The sequence below is a fragment of the Dipodomys ordii genome, unplaced genomic scaffold (genome assembly GCF_000151885.1).
Source record: "Dipodomys ordii isolate 6190 unplaced genomic scaffold, Dord_2.0 Scaffold90, whole genome shotgun sequence".
Taxonomy (NCBI): domain Eukaryota; kingdom Metazoa; phylum Chordata; class Mammalia; order Rodentia; family Heteromyidae; genus Dipodomys; species Dipodomys ordii.
The window spans coordinates 9,665,675-9,683,909 of record NW_012267306.1 but is presented as its reverse complement, the minus strand read 5'-3'; positions in this window follow the sequence as shown (position 1 = coordinate 9,683,909).

Sequence of the window (18,235 nt, the reverse complement as noted above, 5' to 3'; positions counted from 1 at the left end):
AATCCCACTTTTGGGCATTTACCCAAATGTTTACACACAAGACCACACTAAAGCTACCAGCACAACTATGTATACTGCAGCATTATTTACCATAGTGAAGATATGGAACCAACCCAGATGCCCCTCAGTAGATGAATGGGTCAAGAAAATGTGGTTTATATACACAATGGAATTCTATGCCTCCTTCAGAAAGAATGACATTGCCCTATTTGTTAGGAAATGAAAAGGCTTGGAAAAAATTATATTAAGTGAAGTAAGCCAAGCCCAAAGAAACATAGGTCCCATGGTTTCCCTTATTTGCAATATCTAGTACATGTATGAGTCAAGCAGAAAAGGTCAGATAAGGTGATGTTAGGAAAATGAACCCTAAGATATGTATTCAAATGTTTTTTTTCTTTCATGCATTTGTTTCTAACACATTTATAAGATTATTTCTTTGTTGCTTTGTATGTCCCTCCCCCACAGTATAACCCCTGCTTTCACTGTATTTGATGTTGGTATAATTTGTGGAGGGGAAGGGGAAAAACAAGTAGTTTAAATAAGGATACAGGTGGACCCGTTGCAACAAGGAGAAGTACAAGTTGTCATGTCAAAAACGAACTTTACAACTTTGGTGGGGGGTGGGGAGGATTGGGTACTGGGGCCAGAAGGGATGGAAAGGGGAAACAAAGGAAGAGGCTACAATGCTTGATAAGAAATGTACTCATTATCTTGCCCATGTAATTGTAACCCCTCTGTACAGTATTTTCACAATAAAAAATAAATAAAATTTTTTAATAAAAGAAATTGCCATCAGAAATACTCGAGTAAGTTAAAACCTCATAATATAATAGGAAATTGTCATTGGAAGTACTTGATGACTTGAAATGCACTACAATTTTGTATTCTCTTGTCCCTATTCTCTGTTTTCTATATTACACATTAGAGTGATTTTTATAAATACAATATACCTATATTTAATTGATAAACTAAAAGTAAGGAATCACTTTTCATTCTATTTCCAAAGAAATTTCATAAATTAACAACCAACTTAAATTGCTTTATTTTTTTAGAAGAAAGTTATTCCAACACCCTCAAAATATACATAAAGAAACCAATTCTTGTTTCTTCATCTATGTATGGGTATTTATTTAATATGTCACTTGATTGTAAAAAGAAAGTTGAACAATTGTGGCAAAAAGCCATCTGCATTACCAACATTTGTTTAATCATTTTATTAATAACAACAAATAAAAAATAGTATGATAACTATTATGCAACATGAGAAAGAAGAGAAGTCTATTACATGATTTCTACCACAGCCTTTAGCTTATACTAGGAGAGATATAGTCATTTGGATTATAAACTTTGTGGGTTATGATCTACATTTGCAAAATTTAGAGTAAAAAATATTAAAATGTTGTACTGAAATTCAATTCCTTCATCTTAAATTCTGCATGGTTTCTAAGCTTTTAAGAATAATGTGACAAAATGAAATTTCAGGATACTTAGAGTGCAAACCAAGCACACTGGTTCCTGAAGCCAAAGAAAAATGTATTAACATTCATTCTATTACATTTTTTATATTTTATTATGTTTTTAATTTTTATTTTACAAACATATTGAGGGCTTTTTGCACACCCTACACCTACAATGGGTATCTCTTCATTCTCAATTCTTATTCCCAGATCTAATTTTTTTTATTAAATCCCCCTTTCCTTGTGTACTTTTTATGGCACAATGGATTTGATAAATTAATTGTTACTGTTAATGATTTTGCTTCCATTTTGCATAAACAACCATAATGTTTATAATATTCTTAATTTTTCTTATTTGTTACAAACCACTGTACTTTTCCTTTTACTTTACCAAACCACGAAGCAAATTGAATGTTTACTGACAAAGCAGACATTCAGATGTTACTTGACTTCTTTTATTTTTTAATGTCTTCATCTATTTTGATAGTATTTAGAAAATGTCTGGATTTGCTGGTGATTCAGTTAATAGATTGGATGCTGAAGGATTGCCCTCAATGCTTGTTAATTGTAATGCTTGTTAATTTCATGCACAGTTTGAGAACACAGACAATAGAAAGGATGACTTGAACACGCATTTCATAAATTTCTGGTTTGCTAGTAGTAATATTAAAAAGGCTTTTAATGCTTTGGCTGGAAGTCATTTGGAGGAAGGGAAAGCTGAAGTGATCATATGTCCCTGTCTGAGAAGACATTCATCCTTTTCCAATTGCTTTGTGCTGTTTTCTCTGCTTGGCATTCCTGCCAAAAACTACACTGGCATTAAAAGGCAATTATTTCTGTCTTTGAGTCCTATAAGATTTCCAGAGCCACTTCACAATGAAGCCCATAAACCTCCTACCGGCTCCGCTCTTACAAGGATGATTTTCACAGCACACACCGGGTTAATGCAGCCCGCAGGATTCCTGGCTCTTTGGCAATGCATTTTCTCATATTTTGAAGAGCTATTACTAAAAGAGGAAAGCCTTCGTCTCTACCTCTACATTTTAAGATCTTTTTTCCACAATCCTTTTAAAACCATTATTGTCCCTCAAATGTAAATGTTAAAATACTTACTGCAGAAACTATTCTGCAGAGCTTGATAATGGAGCAATTTAACTAATAAATCAGTCTAGTGCCACATATTTGACATCATATTCTATAATTTATCTCAGTGTAATCAAAATATTAAAATTGAAGGATTTCTTTAAAATCATCCAGCTAAATATCCTCATTTTATGAATGAAGAAAATAAAGCATTTGAAAAAAAATGAGGAACTCCGTAGCTGTCAGCTGCTCTCTAATGGAACCTGCACTGGAACTCAGATTTCCCATTAATAACAACAAAGTACATTAATTGAGTTTCAGAACAGTCCTGTGGAAATGTCAATATAACATCACTTAGAATCAGGTGCTTGACGATGATATTCTAATTATGAATGAGTGTTTTCCTTGCCTATAATGCAGCCACTGAAAATGGTAGGCACTGTGGGTGAATATTCCTGTTCCACTAAATTCATATACTAATGTGATAAACTCAGTTTCTGGGACTTGGAATGTAATGATAGTACATTATTAGTTCAGAAAAGCACCATGGTGATGTTAGCATCTTAGGACAAGAAAGGACTAGAACTCATATTCTTTACCATGTTTGGGTACAGTGAGGTCATCATCAGTACCCTCACCAAGAAGGCGGGCTTTCATCAAGAACTTGATCATGCTAGCACCTTAACCACAGATTTCTAGCCTCCTGTGTGAGAAACAAATGGGTGCTGTTTATTCCAGCAGTTGTATTTGGCCTAAGCAATAGTATCACAAGTATGAGAAGAGATTCTATAGCACAAAGCTTTATCTCTGGTCCACTGAAATTAAAGAGAAGTGAGTAGTGTCAATCTAGGAGGGGCCATAGCTCTCTGATACAAACTTATGCCACCCACACAAGAGAAAGGTATTTCTCCCCCTGCTATCATTACATCTCTACTTCTTATCATCTCTAGGTGATAAGTGGTAGTTATGATATACACACATGCACTCACACATGCATACATGAGCATTGTGCTTATATGTAATGCATACATACATGCACATACCACTCTCATATGTCATCTATGACTAAAACTTTTCAGAGACATAAGATCAAATATATATATATATATATATATATATATAATTTGAATCAAAAATGGAAAAAGCCCATAAACTCAATTCAATAACTATTTCTCTCACTCTTTAAGAAAATGATTATGCTAAATAAATGTCAAATGTTAGAAACAAATGACAATTTCAGTAAGTTACAAGAGAATATGTGAGGAAATAGCTAGAGGGTTTCCATGGGGTTCAATGTTAAAGAGTGTAGTTCGCTTTACATTTTCATTCTCATATAGAAGTCATTCGCACAGTTAAAAATGCTGAAAGATGCTATGTTGAAAAGCGAACTTTACAATTTAGGAGGGAGTGGAGAGTGCGGTTGAGGAGGTGGGAGGGAAGGGATGGGGGAAAATGAAGGAGGAGGCAACAATGCTTGATAAGAAATGTACTCATTACCTTGCTCATGTAACTGTAACCCCTCTGTATGGTATTTTTACAATAAAAATGTATTTAAAAATGATGAAAGAAGCATCCAGTGAGTAAAAGAAGATGAAAAATTTCAGAAAGAAAATAGTTTCTATGAGGGAGAGTACAGTGGGAGAATTAGAAGCCAAGGCATAGGTCTTGAACCCTAAGATATGTATTCAAATGTTTTCTTCTTTCATGCAATTGTTTCTAACACATTTATAAGATTATTTCTTTGTTGCTTTGTATATCCCTCCCCCACAGTATAACCCCTGCTTTCACTGTATTTGATGTTGGTATAATTTGTGGAGGGGAAGGGGAAAAACAAGTCGTTTAAATAAGGATACAGGTGGACCCGTTGCAACAAGGAGAAGTACAAGTTGTCATGTCAAAAACGAACTTTACAACTTTGGTGGGGGGTGGGGAGGATTAGGTGGGGGCGCGGGGGAGGCTGGGAAGGGGAAACAAAGGAGGCTACAATGCTTGATAAGAAATGTACTCATTATCTTGCCCATGTAATTGTAACCCCTCTGTACAGTATTTTCACAATAAAAAAAAGAAAATTTCGGCCTGTGCCAAGGGAAAAAAAAATAACATAACAACCAAAAAAAAGTTCAAATATTTTTTTTGATGATAATGTTTGAACTCTGCAAAACAAATATGGCTGTTTACTCAGCATGAGATGAAGCATTAGTGAGAGGAAAGGGGTAATCTTAATGTATATCCTCAAATGATTCATCATCAGATCTCTCTTTTTTCCCTTTCCTCCTTTCCTTTTTCTTCTTTCTCTTTCTGTCTTTTTCCCCTTCTCCTCTTTACTTTTTCTGTCAACATGTGGGGTTTTTAATTCTTTAGATTCTCCAACCTTTTTTCCACTCCTTTTTCACACTTTAAGTCTACTCAGTATAAGTCCTTCTGCCAGCTCTAGCTAAGATGTTGCCAGTCTTGCTGATTCTTCTCTCCCTCTGTCTTGCTTGTCACTGTGCATTTTCTTTTTGCCACATTATTGTTACATCCTAATCAATACAATCCCTGTGCCATTGGTAAGACTTTCAACTTGGCCTTGTAATGCCCCTCTTTTTCCCACCATGTCCTGCATTGCTGGCAGATCACTAAAACATTGCATCAGCTTACCATTTCCCTTGCTAAAACTTCCATCGTTTTCCCTGTGCTGACAGGATAAAATCCAATCTCTTATCGTGAAATACCATGCTCTTTATTATTGGCCTCAAACTACTTGTAACAATTTATGTCCAACTAATGCCAACCAGATTGGCAATACCAAGAACAAAATCTTCTATTCTTGCTCTCTAACTCTCACTTTGCATTTGTATTTCACTACCTCTTTTCATATGTCAGGCTGGAATTCAGCCTAAGTAATAGCCAGTCATAGAAAAAGAAAATTTTTGAGTTACATTTTAAGAAGTCTACCTAGACTGTCTTCTATCTGTCTGGGCGTACAGAGGTTGCCTCTTTGTGAGAGAGGGGAGAATGAATGAAGCCTAGAAGGTCAACAGGTACCTGTTATTTGGGGGTAGTTGTAGGAGTTTTGTTATTGTTGGTGTTGTTATTTTTTGCAGTTAGAAAAGAAACACACTACAAAATATTTTATTTAATAACACATTGGTAGCCATTTGATGCATGGAAATACTTAATATTTTCTAATTAAGACTTATTTGAATTTATTATACTTATTTTCATATGTTTCTCTTTACACCTCATATAAAATAGACTTTTTTTAGGTTAAGTTAAATTTTCTAAGGCCCAAACGGTCTCCTTAATTTGATATTTTCTGCCCAAAGTTTGGGTAAAAGCTAATCCTTAACTGTATATAACTATTTTTTTTCTGAAGTCTCAAAAGAAGATATTATTCTCTTGTAGCTTGAAGATTTATTTGTAGAAGGTCTACATGGAAGGAAGGGAAACCACAAAAAATTTTGAAGCAGGAGATGAAAAGTAAACACAGTAGCTTGTTGAAACATTGGTAGCAAATGATAAAGCCAACTATAGAAAGAGAACTAATTTTTTTCTTCTGAACTGGGAGCTTGTTGAAGTTGAGAACTTGTGAACTGATAAACCAGGGAGAAGATATTTCCAGTAAATAAATAGATTCCAAGATAAATTAGGACTTGATTCAGTCACCCAATATCAAAATCAGACTGGCCTTTCTCCTTCTAATATTTTAAACTATAACTCAAAGGAAGTATTTTTAGACCTCAGTTTATAATTATATAAGATAATTAGATATTTTAAATTTGCAATAGTCCATTTTTCTAGCACATTATCTTGGGCTATAAGATATATTGTCAATGGACACTGGTGGCTCACGCCTATGATCCTAGCTACTCAGGAGGCTGAGATCTGAGGATCGCAGTTCAAAGCCAGCCTGGGCAGGAAAGCCCGTGAGACTCTTATTGCCAATAAACCACCAGAAAACCAGAAGTAGCACTGTGGCTCAAGTGGTAGAGTGGTCGCCTTAAGCTGAAGAGTTGAGGGACAATGCCCAAGCCCAGATTTCAAACCTCACAACTGACCAAAAAAAAAAAAAACCTGGAGCCAGCTACTAGAACCCCATGTTTGTACTCAAGATCCTGAGATCTGGAGGGTTATAGCTCACTAGCCCAGGTAAAATATGAGACTCCATCTTCAATTAACCAGCAGAAAAAGGTCAAGCTGCACTGTGGCTCAAGTGGTAGGGTGCCAGCTATGAGCAAGAAAGCCTAGCAAGAGTAGAAAGCCTGAAGGTGAAACCCTGGTACCAATGGCAGAAACAACAACAACAAAAACAAAAATCTGGAGCTGGGCACAAGTGGCTCATGCCTTTAATTCTAGCTACTCAAGAGATGAGATCTGAGGATATCAGTTTGAAGACAGCCTGGGTAGGAAAGTCTCTAAGACACATTTATTTACAATAAACAACCAAAAAGTTAGAAGTAGAGCTGTGGCTAATGTGACATAGCATTAGCGTTGAACAAAAAAAGTCAGGGAGAGCACCTAGGCCCTCAGTTCAAACCCAGGACTGACATAATCAAAATTTTAAAAGGTAGAATAGAAACACTACATATATAACATCTCAACATGTTAAAATTTGTATAAATGTGCATTCATATGAACTAGAACATGGTAACATACTCTAGGTATATATGCACAGTAAATCTAAATAATTCATATATAGATCATTACAATAAATAGTTTAAATGAATTACTTTGTGCACTGAGAAAAAAATTTCTAAGATTATAGTATCATTCTCTCATCTTTTTTTGAATTGCTCTTTCCCACTTAAAATATGTGCTTTTTAGCTGGGTGCTGGTGGCTCACACCTATAATCCTAGCTACTCAGGATGCTGAGATCTGAGGATTGCGGTTCAAAGCCAGCCGAGGCAGGAAAGTCCGTGAAATGCCTATCTCCAATAAACCACCAGAAAACCAGAAGTGGCACTGTAGGTCAAGTGGTAGAGTGCTAGCCTTGAGCTGAAGAGCTGAGGAACAGCACTCAGGCCCAGAGTTCAAGCCCCACGACCGACAAAAAAATAAATAAAAATAAAAAAAATAGTGCTTGTTTTTGAACATAAATAAAGCAAATTTCAAAAGTAGTTAACTATAGAACTGAGAAAATAAAGTTAGAGAGCAGCTGGAAGATGGAGAAATGTTCATATTTGACTGTTTATCCTCTGAGATTGATTGAATTCATCATTAAATATTACATTTTTATCTTCATGAAAACAAGTTAAAAATTAAACTTTCTGAAAAGCAAAGAAACAGAATCTTTGCACAAATGCTTATGATACTTTTATATATTATTGTTAAAAGTTGGATGGTGGAAAAAATCGTTTGCTAGGGATTGGAGGAAGGTACAGATGATGAGGAGGCTCATAAAGGATTTTAGTCCCAGAAAAAATACTGTAAACCACTATAGTGGAAGATAGATGCAATTTTACATTGTTCTCAAATCAATAAAAGAACACAGAGAGTAAATACTAACAAGGATTTGGAATGGTATAATGCTCATCATTTGTAATGAATGTACTTCTTCAATGGGATATGTGGATGGAGAAAATGGATGCACACTTGGGAGTACAAAATAAACAAGAGATTTCTATATCTTCCCCTCAATTTTACTGTAGACCTTAATCTGCTTCAAAAACTAAAATTAAGAAAACACTAAAAGAAGCCAAACACTAGTGGCTCACACCTGTAATCCTAGCTACTCCGGAGGCTGGGATCTGAGGATCAAGGTTAAAAATCAGCCTGGGCAGGGCAGAAAAGTCCAGGAGACTCTTGTCTCCAATTAGCCACCAGAAAACCAGAAATGGAGCTCAGAGTGGTAGAATGCTAGCCTTGATCAGAAAGAGCTCAGGGACAGCACCCATGCCCAGAGTTCAAGACCCATGTCCAACAAAAAACACACAAACAAAAAGATGTAAAGAAGCAAACCAAAAATTGGGTTTAAAAGCAATTCATGTGATATAAAAAATTAAACTTTGACTAAGTAGAAAACATCTTGCTTCAGATGTTAAAATCTTAAAAAAAAAGCATTAATGTGGAGGAACAATCAGACTTGGTTTCTTAGAACAATATCTCTAAGACATGTGTTTTTGTTAACCTACTCAATGACTAAATCCCCAAAAAAAAAGAAATCCCTTTATTGAAGTTAATTCCTTTCAGAATGTGTGGAAGGACATTAAGAGGATGTCATGGGGATTTTGTGACAATAATGATGATATAATCAAATCAAACCAAAGATTGTTCCAGAAAAACACAGTAGATCTGTCCTCAATTCTGAAAGAAAATATCTCAGAAATCTGTAATTAAATACTTTTTTTAGAGACAGAATTAGACTCTAATATCCAACCATGACTGATAAGATAAACAGTAGATATAATGGGTTTTTCCTTCCATGGAAATTTTTTTCAAGTTTCTGAAATTTACATCTGAACTAGAATGCCTTGTGTATGTCTACAATATTCAGTGGAACTTTGAATCTTAAGTAATCATTCTGAGGGAATTGATAATTCCTTAAACAAAAATCTTTTGATTTTTCTATGTAATTTTTTCTCTAGTATAAAATGAAACAGTGAAAATTACTTATTATTAGTATTGCCATTGTATGTAATATTTTATATTATTTTAATATATATTTTATTGTAAAGATACTGTCCAGAGGGATTGAGTAAGGTAATGATTACATTTCCTTTCTAGCATTGTTACCCTCTCCTTTGTTTTTCCCCTACCATCCCTTCCCTCCCCACCTCCCCATCTCCTCCCTCCCCCCACCCAAGATGTAAAGTTTATTTTCAACATAGTGTCTTGTACATCTCATTGTTAAAATGGGTCAACCTGTACCCTTATTTCAGCTTTTTGTTATTTCCCTTCCCTTCCCCCAAATTAGAACAACATATATACAAGATGCAGAGCACCAGAATCAAATACAGTGAAAACAGGGGCTGTACCATGGGGGAAGAACATACAAAAGAAACAAAAAAAAATCACACAGTACATTATAAGTACATTAAAAGCAACAGCAACAAAGGTAAAACCTCTTGTGTCCCTATCTTCTGATTCATTTCGCTTAGCATCATCTTTTATGGTCATATGTACATAGTTTTCTGCTTGTGTTAGATATATGCTAGTTATTGCAAGTAAGGGAAACCATGGGATCTATGTTTCTTTGGGCCTGGCTTACTTCACAATATAATTTTTTTTCCAATTCTTTCCATTTCCAAACAAATGGCATGGTGTCATTCTTTCTGATGTAGGCATATAATTCCATTACATTGTGTGTGTGTATGTGTGTGTGTATACTATATTTTCTTACATTCTTCAAGTAGAAAAGGTGAATATTTAGATTTCAATCCTTGCCCAACTCCAGCCCTGTAATCATTAGACAATATTCATCCTGGACAATTCTTAGATTTAGGGTTGGTAAAAAATGTATAAATAGAATTAGGACACTCGCAGCATGCACAAACCCTCAAGAAATTCTCCCTTTAGCTAACATGAGATCTTATATATCTATAGAAGGTATCCCAAATAAGTCCAAAATTGTTTTTCTGTTGTTGTTGTTGTTTGTCAGTCATGGGGTTTGAACTCTGGGCCTGGGCACTGTCCCTCAGCTCTTCAGCTCAAGGCTAGCACTGTACCACTTCAGCCACAGTGCCACTTCCAGTTTTCTGGTGGTTTATTGGAGATAAGAGTCTCAGAGACTTTCTTGCCCAGGCTGGCTTTGAACCACGCTCCTCAGATCTCAGCCTCATGAGTAGCTAGGATTACAGGTGTGAGCCACTGGTGACTGGCTATGGAACAAAGTTTTAAAGCACTGTTGTCATAAAAAGGTAATATAGAAGTTAAACCCAATTACAGGACTATGCTGAAAATTAGTATTACTTATATATATTAACAAAAAAACAAATATTCAAATTCTACAGATACTCATATAAGGGGCTGGGAAGGTGGCTCAGTGGTAGAGTGCTTGCCTTGCATGCATGAGGCCGTGGGTTCAATTCCTCAGCACCACATAAGCAGAAAGTCAGAAGTGGTGCTGTGGCTCAAGTGGTAGAGCACTAGCCTTGCGCTGAAGAGCTGAGGGACAGCTCTCAGACCCAGAGTTCAGGCCCCATGACTGACAAAAAAAAAATCAATCCAGCAGATACTCATATAAGAATTTTTTCCAGGACTAAGCAAGGAAGAGACAAGTTTACATGATTATTACAATGATAGGAAGATATGAAACTATAGAGTATGTAAACTGAATAGAAATTATTGAGTAAATATCTTTGGTCACTAGTTTATAACTAAAATTATGGGACAAATGAACTCATTCAAACTAAGTAAGACCCATATATTTTCTTTCTGGGAGCATTTATTCATTGGTTAACTTAACCTAATACTAAGACTACTGCAAACAACACTTGTGGGTTCTTGTGCACAAGAAGCCTAGATTCCAGTACTGCCTTACAGTGAGGTCAGTAATTTCACTTTAGACAAACTACTGCTTGTATTTAGGTGATCCTTTCCCCAAACTTTGTGGTAAATTGCACTCAGTAGTAAAGGGACATCTTTTAATATAGAAGTTGTGGGAAAATCCTGAATAGAAGGCTCTTTCATTTTCTTTAGGGGTCATGGCCCCTACTTCTCTGATACTCCTAGAGGGGCAGTACTTAATTTACTGAGTACCTCCCATAACAAAAGCTCACTCTTGCTTGCTCCGGGCTGACTTTTTTTTTAAACCATTTGAGCCATCTCTCCATACTAGTGTTGGATTGATTGATCAAAAACAAAAACTTTCAGACTTCTCTCCTTGGGTTGGCATCAAACCTCAGTCTTTCAAGAAGTGTCAGCCTCCTGAGTAGCTATAATTTCAGATATGAACTACTGGATCATTACTTTCCATAGAAAACTTTGCTCCCTTGTCAATGGCAGGCATCAATGGAAGCATAAACACTGCATAAATATATATCTAGTGCTCTGTAATTTTAATTTCCTGGAAATATAGTAGTTCATCTTTTAAACCAAAATATGCTAACAGATGATGGGGGTAGGAATAATACTTTTCAAGTTTTTGAAACTCAATATGAAATCTCTATGCAGAAATTCAGGGATAAAACACTGCCTGGGGAGTCAGTGTGTTTGTTCTCAATTTTGAATTCATTGAAGAGATTCAAGAAGAAACAAATTGTTGTGGGTTTCATGGAAATAACTTTAGTTCGGCCATTTCATTTGTTTTTTTCACCAGTAGAAAACAGGAACACATTCAAGTATTTATAAGGTCAGCTAAATGAGATCACAAACAAGTTATCAAATTCACTGAGAACTACAATTTCAATAGATGAGAGTCTGCTTTCTGGTATCAATGACATTGGTGCTTGACTCAAAGCTGAAACAGATAAGTATCCTGTCACTTACTTTTCAATAGTTACTTGTATTTAAGACTTTAAGGGACCCTTTCATAAGTAGCTTTCATGTTTGCCTAGTTGAAATTCTTATCTAAAATCCTGAAAGTCCCTGGGAGAGGGCAGAAAGAAAATCACTTTAAGGAAAACCACAAGATTTGAATCAATCCTACTTATGAGTTTTATAAAAATAACTAAATCAAAAGCTCACCTAACCAGCCACTTGTGGCTTGTGCTTGTAATTCTAGCTACTCAGAAGAACTAGATCTGAGGATTTGATTCAAAGCCAGCCCAAGCAGACAAATCCAAGAGATTCTTATCTCCAATTAACCAGCAAAATGCAGGAAATGGATATATGGCTCAAGTGGTAGAGCACCATCCTCAAGTGAAAAAGTCCCACACCCCTCAATTTAAGCCCTGGTACCCCTGTCTCTCTCTCTCTCTCTCTCTCACTCTCTCTCGCTCTCTCTCTTTCTCCCTCTCTCCCTCTCTCTCCCCCCCTCTTCCCCTCTCTCTTTCACACACACACATACACAACACACATATACACACACAAACACAAACATACATACACACATGTGCATGCGCACAGACACAGACACAAGAGCTCATCTATTCCAGACTTTTTTTTCAAGGTACAAACATATAAGTTTCACTTCATTTTGTTTATTTTTTATTTACCTTTCATTATGTAAATGCTCAGAATATATTCACTTTTCAAAGTTCTCTGCTTAAAAGTTATCTGCTTTCTGGACATATGGATGTACCAAGAAGTAGAATAATAAATTTAGTGCATTGCACCTAAAACTAATTAGCTTTCTGTTTGCTCTTTGCAAGTGAATTGCTGGCAGTCTTCCAAAAAGAAGATAAATATACTATGTTTTGCTATCTATTTCAATGTGTCTTCTAATTAGATGCAATTAGTCAAAAAATTGAGACATGTCTCTAACATGAATGAATAAAACATTTTAGTTCCTTGCAAATTGAATGCATGTGGACCAGTAATGGCTAGTTGAAACTTATATTAAACATTCCAGATTAGTTAGAATGAAATAAATTTCAGCAGAAGAAACATAGTGGCTGTACATGATGCTTTAAATTGTTTTGGTTTTAGAACAGGTAGTAGACAATAAGAGCCAAAACAGGACAAACGCTAAAGCTTGTGTTTACAGGAGCTTGGTAAATGAGAAATGCTTGTACTTTTTCAAGCAAATGAGCAGGTCTCAAATTTTAAGAAGCCTGAATTTATGTCTTTGTACAAATCATTTGATTCTTGCATTTTCCCAAATTCACAACTATTGTTCTTCCTATTCAGGAAAATGGAACATGCACATACCTGACAAGCCTTGTGAAGCTCAGGGGGGGAAAATGCATTTGGACAAAACAACCAGAATCAGATAGCCTCAATTCTTCCTACATACACAGTGTTACTCAGAGACAAATTTAAATGTAAAGACAACATAAAATCCTATAGTTCTCAAAAACTTCCTCTGAAAAGGTTCCTTACTGTTCCTGCATCAGTAAAGAAACTTTTTCCCCATAATGGGGTTTGGACTTAGGGCTTCCTATTACAAGGTAAGTGCTCTACCACTTGAGCCAAACTTCCAGATTTTCACTTTTTCTTTAGTCATTTTTTGGTTAGCGTCTCACGCCCTACACCTATTATGTAACCTGCATAGCTGAGATCAGAGGTGCCCACCAGCACATCTGACTTGTTTGATGAGATTGAATCTTGCTACATTTTTTCCCCAGGATGGCCATGAACTTTGATTTTCTAGATCTCTATTTCCTGAGTAGCTGGAATTACAAGCACGGGTCCCTGTAGTATGGCCTGACTCTTAACCTTATTAATGAGCTCTGTGGTTTTGAAATTGGATCAAGTATTTTGGAAAGCTGTCTGGAAGTAAAGATTGATGTCTCTTGAATAAAAGCATATATTTTCAGCAATTTATTTTGAAAAAGGTATTAGGTACATGCTATATACAGAAATTCTAATGAAATACTACATTTCAAGTAGTTAGTATATGCTGAACTCTTGTCCATTTCAAGTTATTTAGTGCTAATATTAACTACCATGTAGATACCATTATCCACCACTTTATGTAAACACATCTTTATCTCTGAAGCTCATAGTGTTAATGACTAACTCACATTTCAAACAGCAATGACACAAATAAGGCACAGATCTAAGTCTGTCTGAACTTGTGCTTTTACCAGTGGGCTTTTCAAAGTAGGATTTATATTTTAAAAAGTCATTCAATGTGGGGCTGGGAAGGTGGCTCAGTGATAGAGCGCTTGCCTTGCATGCATGAGGCTCTGGGTTTGATTCCTCAGCACCACATAAGCAAAAAGAAAAAAAAGCCGAAAGTGGTGCTGTGGCTTAAGTAGTAGAGCTCTAGCCTTGAGCTGAAGAGCTGAGGGACAGCACCCAGGCCCAGAGTTCAGGACCCACGACTGGACCCCCCCAAAAAAAATTTTTTTAAAAGTCAGACAATGTCAATAGTCACTAGCTAGGTGTTAGGGGTTCATGCCTGAAATCTTAGCTAATGCTGCTAAGAAGTATGAGATCTGGAGGATCAAAGATTGAATCAGCTAGGCAGAAAAGTCCAGAAGACTCTACCTGCAAAATCACTAGCAAAAATGGACTGGTGATATGGTTCAAGTGGTAAAGCTATAACTGAACAAGTAAGGAAGCTAGCCAGAGGCCCTAACTTCAAATCTCTAATAATGTAAAAGAAATTGCTTTTGGATTTTGCCTTTACCTTTTTTCCCAGTACATCAAATTGTATGCTTCAAAACTAAACAATACATGATGAATATATATCTATAGTAAGTATGAACCTTGTTAGTTTTTTGTTAGTAATCTCAAAATTCTTTTTTTTTTTTTTACTTATCAACAAGGGCTGCCTCATCGAAATGAACTCCAAGAAATTGAAAAAGGGTTGTTTTTTGTTGTTGTTGCTGCTGTTGTTTTAGCTTGTTTTTCTACTTTGTTGCTCTTTTTGATTTCTGTACCGTTTGTCTTGTATGCATGTTTATCTGCAAGGGGGAACACAGAAATTGTGAGGAAATTGGTGAAATAACTCAGCAGTGATAGTCACTAGATACTATGTTGAAAATGAAGTATTCTACTTGTGGGGGAAGATGTTGGGAGGGAAATAACTAGGAGAAAATGAGGGAAGTGTTGCCACTATTCAAAAAGAAATATACTCATTACCGGACTTACATAACTGCAACCCCTCTGTATATACCCTTTACGATAATAATAAATATATAGATAAATAAAAATTTTAAGAGAAACACAGTCTTGCGAATAAGAAAGCTGAGTTTGCCCCCTAGTGGCCTCTATATTTTTAAAGTTGTATATAGATCTGGTTTCTAGGACATATTCATTGTATTTATTTTTGTCAGCCCTTTGATGGTGTTTGGAAGAAACCAGGTATTAGAACATTAAGATGAGCTGGTCATGATTTCTAATTAGGGTTTGAGTTGATTGGAACACTTTATTGAGCTATTCTTGGATGAAATTGAAAGATCAAACCAATGAAAAATCAGACCAATAATATTGTACTATTTATTTTGCTTGCTTATGTTTTAAATGCATCTTTAACTTGATAATTAAATCATACTGTAAGCTGAGTGCGGTGGTACTCCCTTGTAATCCCAGATACTTAGGAATCGGAAGAATAAGGATATCTAGAGCTCAAGAGTTCCAGACTAAACTGGGCAATGTAGCAGCACGCTGTCTCAACAACAACAAACACAAAAGTAAATCGTTAATCAAATGTATTTCTTTGGAGTAAAAAGGGGCAAAAGATGGGATTTTTTCTTTGTATCTTTAAGTGCTCTCCAAACATATGTAAATTTTGTATTGAAATGACATAGATGTGTTAAAAAAAAAAATGGAGCCCGGGACCTGTGGCTAATGCTTGTAATCCTAGATACCCTGGATGCTGAAATTGGAAGATTGTGATTCAAAGTCAGCCTTAGCAGAAAAGTCCATGAGTCTCTTTATCTCTAATAAACTATCCAGGAAATGTTGGAGGTGGAGCTCTGTTTCAAGTGGTAGAAAGCTTGCCTTGAACAAAAAAAGCTCAGGGACAGCACTTCCGCCTTAAATTCAGAATGGACACACACACACACACACACACACACACACACACACACAGGGGAAGAGGATAAAGACAATGCCTGGGAACTATCCCTTAACTTTTTCGCTGAACTGGTGCTTTACAACTTGAGTCATAAACTGACTTTCAGCTTTTTGGTGGATAATTGGAGTTTCACATATTTTCTATTTGAGCTGGCTTTGAACTGTGATTCTTGGTTCTCAGTTAGTTAGTTAGGATTACAGGCATAAGACACAGTGCCTGACTCAAACTGCTGTCTTTTCTATTGTTCTTCTGGTTATAAATAGAGCTGTGTGCAGAGAAGCCATATGCAGCAATGAAGCTGAACTATCGTTTTCCCAAAAGACAACACAAATTTATGGGTTTGTATATGCAGAAAAAATGTATGCATAATGTCTTTTAGCTAGAGTTACAGGCATGAGTAACTTGGCACCCAGCTAGGAGTATTCATTTTTTGAACATGATTTCAAACAAATTCTTGCTTCTCTAAGCAAGGGAAGATAAAATAATAAGAAAGAAATAATGTTGCTATTGCTCAAACAACTTCACCCTAATATTGTTCAACTGGAGCTGTAAATGTGCATTTGATGCATCTGTGGGTCTGCACATCACAGCTGTTAGCTCCCATCCAATGCACTTCCCAGCTGTTCCTGCAAGCCACTGCTGCCTCTCCATCACCACTGCTCCTGTTCTATGTGAGTCCAAGAAAGGCGAAGTCACCATGTGGGGATATATCAAGTTCACAGGCACAATTCATCTCAACTTTAAAAAAATGTAAATTTTTAAATTAATCACCAATTCAAGATTGTGAGATTTATTGGTTTAGCAGCTCTGGAATACTGAGTCCACATTTTCTCATAGAATTTAGTTTCAGGAACAAAACAGGACATTACCTTTAGCTAAAGCTTGGAATCTCAGCTTTCTGTAGTCCCTAGCCCCATTTTACTTACTTAAATGACCTGGGTGACTTACTAATAGAAGGGCAGGCCATTTAAATGAGTGTCTCTTGAAAGGATATGCTGACCTCTGAGCTGACCCAGTGTCATTCCAAGCTATCAATCTTATTTCTGCTAATCAAAAATTATCAAGTCACTCTTGCATGTGAATGAAACATTGGCAAATCTACCACCCTGATCCTTCCTGGCCATTTTATTTCTCTTGTATATATTCCTTTCTTTATGGCTTTCATAGTCTCAAAATGTGCATGTCCTCCTATCTGAAATGAAACTAAATGTATACAAAGTATGACCATATTCCAGCCTCTGTACCAGGAATTGTGCTTTATAGCTCTTAAGCCAACAGGCTAATAGAAAATTAAAGTATTAATTGCAACTTAATTGTTGGTAATAGTAAATGTAGAAAATCCAATTAACTTGTCCTGCTGAGGGGTAAATTAATGGAGTCTTAATGAAAATAAGATGAAATTATTCAAGAATTTTCTCCAGTCATAGCTAATCCGATAAATATCAAGTATAGCTTGTAAAAGAAGGATGAAGATAAAACAAACTTTGGATATATTCACACTGTTTCATTTTAAAATATATACAATATAGCATATCAACACCATTAAAATATCAATGTTAAGGTTGTCAATGATTCTTTCCTAAATACAATTTAATATACACCAATACCTATAATAAAATATCATTCTTTGCTTGATCAAATTTTAGTCAAACTCCTAAACCTTCTTTGAGTCACATGGACCTTGATAAGTCAGTTTAGCAAGAACATTCTTCCTAAAGAGTAAAAGTCAGGTATATTCCTTTCATATCTGTCCCTCCCAGGATCTGATCAGGTTCTCCTTGTGGAGGATCTAGCACACTAGCCTGTCTTCAACAAGAATCCTATAAAGTTACCATGTTCTGAAACCCTCCTATGCCTGCCATTTCTTCTTAGTAACTTCCTATCCACTGACACTCCACCCTTGGCTTATGCTATAATTCCCACTTGCATGATGTATCTGGAGTTGATCTTAGTTTCTCTACAACTGCAATATTCCACTGTATGTCTATCACTAGGATCCTGAATAAACTTGTCCTTAGGGTGCTTTAGCAATTGTCATTGAGAAATTAAAATATAAACGATTACCAATAAACCTACTATTAATAATGGTAGGCTATTCCTAAATAATTACTAATAAGCTTTTGAATATTGGATGAATGTGTATAT